Raw genomic sequence first — 5,296 nt, 5'->3', positions numbered from 1 at the left:
AGAGTGTAGGGTATAGAGTGTAGGGTATAGCGTGTAGGGTATAGAGTGAAGGGTATAGAGTGTAGGGTATAGAGTGTAGGGTATAAAGTGTAGAGTGTAGGGTGTAGAGTGTAGAGTGTAGGGTATAGAGTGGAGGGTATAGAGTGTAGGGTATAGAGTGTAGGGTATAAAGTGTAGAGTGTAGGGTATAGAATGTAGGTTATAGAGTGTAGGGTATAGAGTGTAGAGTGTAGGGTATAGAGTGTAGGGTATAGAGTGTAGGGTATAGAGTGTATGGTATAGAGTGTAGGGTATAGAGTGTAGGGTATAAAGTGTAGAGTGTAGGGTATAGAGTGTAGGGTATAGAGTGTAGGGTATAGAGTGTAGGGTATAGAGTGTAGGGTATAGAGTGTAGAGTGTAGGGTATAGAGTGTAGGGTATAGAGTGTATGGTATAGAGTGTAGAGAGTAGGGTATAGAGTGTATAGTGTAGGGTATAGAGTGTAGGGTATAGAGTGTAGGGTATAGAGTGTAGAGTGTAGGGTATAGAGTGTAGGGTATAGAGTGTAGAGTGTAGGGTATAGAGTGTAGTGTATAGATTGTAGGGTATAGAGTGTAGATTGTAGGGTATAGAGTGTAGGGTATAGAGTGTATGGTATAGAGTGTAGAGAGTAGGGTATAGAGTGTATAGTGTAGGGTATAGAGTGTAGGGTATAGAGTGTATGGTATAGAGTGTAGGGAATAGAGTGTAGGCTATAGAGTGTATGATATAGAGTGTAGGGTATAGAGTGTATGGTATAGAGTGTAGGGTATAGATTGTAGGGTATGGAGTGTAGGGTATAGAGTGTATGGTATAGAGTGTATGGTATAGATTGTAGGGTATAGAGTGTAGGGTATAGAGTGTAGAGTGTAGGGTATAGAGTGTAGAGTGTAGGGTATAGAGTGTAGTGTATAGAGTGTAGAGTGTAGGGTATAGAGTGTATGGAATAGAGTGTAGGGTATAGAGTGTAGAGTGTAGGGTATAGAGTGTAGGGTATAGAGCATAGGGTGTAGGGTATAGAGTGTAGGGTATAGAGTGTAGGGTATAGAGTGTAGAGTGTAGGGTATAGAGTGTATGGTATAGAGTGTAGGGTGTAGAGTGTAGGGTATAGAGTGTAGAGTGTAGGGTATAGAGTGTAGGGTATACTGTGTAGAGTGTAGGGTATAGAGTGTAAGGTATAGAGGGTAGGGTATAGAGTGTATGGTGTAGAGTGTAGGGTATAGTGTGTAGGGTATAGAGTGTAGGGTATAGAGTGTATGGTATAGAGTTTAGGGTATAGAGTGTAGGGTATAGAGTGTAAGCTATAAAGTGTAGGGTGTAGAGTGTAGGGTATAGAGTGTAGGGTATAGAGTGTAGGGTATAGAGTGTAGAGTGTAGGGTATAGATTGTAGGGTATAGAGTGTAGAGTGTAGGGTATAGAGTGTAGGGTTTAGAGAGTAGGGTATAGAGTGTAGAGTGTAGGGTATAGAGTGTAGAGTGTAGGGTATAGAGTGTAGGGTATAGAGTGTAGAGTGTAGGGTATAGAGTGTAGGGTTTAGAGAGTTGGGTATAGAGTGTAGAGTGTAGGGTATAGAGTATAGAGTGTAGGGTATAGAGTGTAGGGTATAGAGTGTAGAGTGTAGGGTATAGAGTGTAGGGTTTAGAGTGTTGGGTATAGAGTGTAGAGTGTAGGGTATAGAGTATAGAGTGTAGGGTATAGAGTGTAGGGTATAGAGTGTAGAGTGTAGGGTATAGAGTGTAGTGTATAGATTGTAGGGTATAGAGTGTAGATTGTAGGGTATAGAGTGAAGGGTATAGAGTGTATGGTATAGAGTGTAGAGAGTAGGGTATAGAGTGTATAGTGTAGGGTATAGAGTGTAGGGTATAGAGTGTATGGTATAGAGTGTAGGGAATAGAGTGTAGGCTATAGAGTGTATGATATAGAGTGTAGGGTATAGAGTGTATGGTATAGAGTGTAGGGTATAGAGTGTAGGGTATAGAGTGTAGAGTGTGAGGTATAGAGTGTAGAGTGTAGGGTATAGAGTGTATGGTATAGAGTGTATGGTATAGATTGTAGGGTATAGAGTGTAGGGTATAGAGTGTAGAGTGTGAGGTATAGAGTGTAGAGTGTAGGGTATAGAGTGTATGGTATAGAGTGTATGGTATAGATTGTAGGGTATAGAGTGTAGGGTATAGAGTGTAGAGTGTAGGGTATAGAGTGTAGAGTGTAGGGTATAGAGTGTAGGGTATAGAGTGTAGGGTATAGAGTGTAGAGTGTAGGGTATAGAGTGTAGGGTATAGAGTGTATGGTATAGAGTGTATGGTATAGATTGTAGGGTATAGAGTGTAGGGTATAGAGTGTAGCGTGTAGGGTATAGAGTGTAGGGTATAGAGTGTAGAGTGTAGGGTATAGAGTGTAGGGTATAGAGTGTAGAGTGTATGGTATAGAGTGCAGGGGATATAGTGTAGAGTGTGAGGTATAGATTGTAGGGTACAGAGTGTATGGTATAGAGTGTAGGGTATAGAGTGTAGGGTACAGAGTGTAGGGTATAGAGTGTAGAGTGTAGGGTATAGAGTGTAGGGTATAGAGTGTAGAGTGTAGGATATAGAGTGTAGGGTATAGAGTGTAGAGTGTGTGTTATAGAGTGCAGGGGATAGAGTGTATGGTTTAGAGTGTATGGTATAGATTGTAGGGTATAGAGTGTAGGGTATAGAGTGTAGAGTGTAGGGTATAGAGTGTAGAGTGTAGGGTATAGAGTGTATGGTATAGATTGTATGGTATAGATTGTAGGGTATAGAGTGTAGGGTATAGAGTGTAGCGTGTAGGGTATAGAGTGTAGAGTGTAGGGTATAGAGTGTAGGGTATAGAGTGTAGAGTGTAGGTTATAGAGTGTAGAGTATAGAGTGTAGAGTGTATGGTATAGAGTGCAGGGGATAGAGGGTAGAGTGTAGGGTATAGAGTGTAGGGTATAGAGTGTAGAGTGTAGGGTATAGAGTGTAGGGTTTAGAGAGTAGGGTATAGAGTGTAGAGTGTAGGGTATAGAGTGTAGAGTGTAGGGTATAGAGTGTAAGGTATAGTGTGTAGAGTGTAGGGTATAGAGTGTAGTGTTTAGAGAGTTGGGTATAGAGTGTAGAGTGTAGGGTATAGAGTATAGAGTGTAGGGTATAGAGTGTAGGGTATAGAGTGTAGAGTGTAGGGTATAAAGTGTAGAGAGTAGGGTGTAGAGTGTAGGGTATAGAGGGTAGGTTATAGAGTGTAGGGTAAAGATTGTAGATTGTAGGGTGTAGAGTGTAGGGTATAGAGTGTAAGGTATTGAGTGTAGGGTATAATGTGTATGTTATAAAGTGTAGAATATAGAGTGTAGAGTGTAGGGTATAGAGTGTACGGTATAGAGTGTAGGGTATAGAGTGTTTGGTACAGAGTGTAGGGTAAAGAGTGTAGAGTGTAGGGTATAGAGTGTAGGGTATAGAGTGTAGGGTAAAGAGTGTATGGTATAGAGTGTAGAGTGTAGGGTATAGAGTGTATAGTGTAGGGTATAGAGTGTAGGGTATAGAGTGTATGGTATAGAGTGTAGGGAATAGAGTGTAGGCTATAGAGTGTATGATATAGAGTGTAGGGTATAGAGTGTATGGTATAGAGTGTAGGGTATAGAGTGTAGGGTATAGAGTGTATGGTATAGAGTGTATGGTATAGATTGTAGGGTATAGAGTGTAGGGTATAGAGTGTAGAGTGTAGGGTATAGAGTGTAGAGTGTAGGGTATAGAGTGTAGGGTATAGAGTGTAGGGTATAGAGTGTAGAGTGTAGGGTATAGAGTGTAGGGTATAGAGTGTATGGTATAGAGTGTATGGTATAGATTGTAGGGTATAGAGTGTAGGGTATAGAGTGTAGAGTGTAGGGTATAGAGTGTAGAGTGTAGGGTATAGAGTGTAGGGTATAGAGTGTAGAGTGTAGGGTATAGAGTGTAGGGTATAGAGTGTATGGAATAGAGTGTAGGGTATAGAGTGTAGAGTGTAGGGTATAGAGTGTAGGGTATGGAGCGTAGGGTGTAGGGTATAGAGTGTAGGGTGTAGAGTGTAGGGTATAGAGTGTTGAGTGTAGGGTATAGAGTGTATGGTATAGAGTGTAGGGTGTAGAGTGTAGGGTATAGAGTGTAGAGTGTAGGGTATAGAGTGTAGAGTGTAGGGTATAGAGTGTAGGGTATAGAGTGTAGAGTGTAGGGTATAGAAAGTAGGGTATAGAGTGTAAAGTGTATGGTATAGAGTGTAGGGGATAGAGTGTATGGTATAGAGTGTATGGTATAGAGTGTAGGGTAGAGAATGTAGGGTATAGAGTGTAGAGTGTAGGGTATATAGTGTAGGGTGTAGAGTGTAGGGTATAGAGTGTAGAGTGTATGGTATAGAGTGTAGGGGATAGAGTGTATGGTATAGAGTGCATGGTATAGAGTGTATGGTATAGATTGTAGGGTATAGAGTGTAGGGTATCGAGTGTAGAGTGTAGGGTATAGAGTGTAGAGTGTAGGGTATAGAGTGTAGGGTATAGAGTGTAGGGTATAGAGTGTAGGGTGTTGAGTGTAGGGTATAGAGTGTAGGGTATAGGGTGTAGGGTATAGAGTGTAGGGTGTAGAGTGTAGGGTATAGAGTGTAGGGTATAGAGTGTAGGGTATAGAGTGTAGGGTATAGCGTGTAGGGTATAGAGTGAAGGGTATAGAGTGTAGGGTATAGAGTGTAGGGTATAAAGTGTAGAGTGTAGGGTGTAGAGTGTAGAGTGTAGGGTATAGAGTGGAGGGTATAGAGTGTAGGGTATAGAGTGGAGGGTATAAAGTGTAGAGTGTAGGGTATAGAATGTAGGGTATAGAGTGTAGGGTATAGAGTGTAGAGTGTAGGGTATAGAGTGTAGGGTATAGAGTGTAGGGTATAGAGTGTATGGTATAGAGTGTAAGGTATAGAGTGTAGGGTATAAAGTGTAGAGTGTAGGGTATAGAGTGTAGGGTATAGAGTGTAGGGTATAGAGTGTAGGGTATAGAGTGTAGAGTGTAGGGTATAGAGTGTAGGGTATAGAGTGTATGGTATAGAGTGTAGAGAGTAGGGTATAGAGTGTATAGTGTAGGGTATAGAGTGTAGGGTATAGAGTGTATGGTATAGAGTGTAGGGAATAGAGTGTAGGCTATAGAGTGTATGATATAGAGTGTAGGGTATAGAGTGTATGGTATAGAGTGTAGGGTATAGAGTGTAGGGTATAGAGTGTAGGGTATAGAGTGTATGGCATAGAGTGTATGGTATAGATTGTAGGGTATAGAG

Source organism: Ranitomeya imitator, unplaced genomic scaffold (genome assembly GCF_032444005.1).
Source record: "Ranitomeya imitator isolate aRanImi1 unplaced genomic scaffold, aRanImi1.pri SCAFFOLD_179, whole genome shotgun sequence".
In the NCBI taxonomy this organism is placed as follows: Eukaryota; Metazoa; Chordata; class Amphibia; order Anura; family Dendrobatidae; genus Ranitomeya; species Ranitomeya imitator.
Note: the sequence above shows the minus strand (reverse complement) of the source record.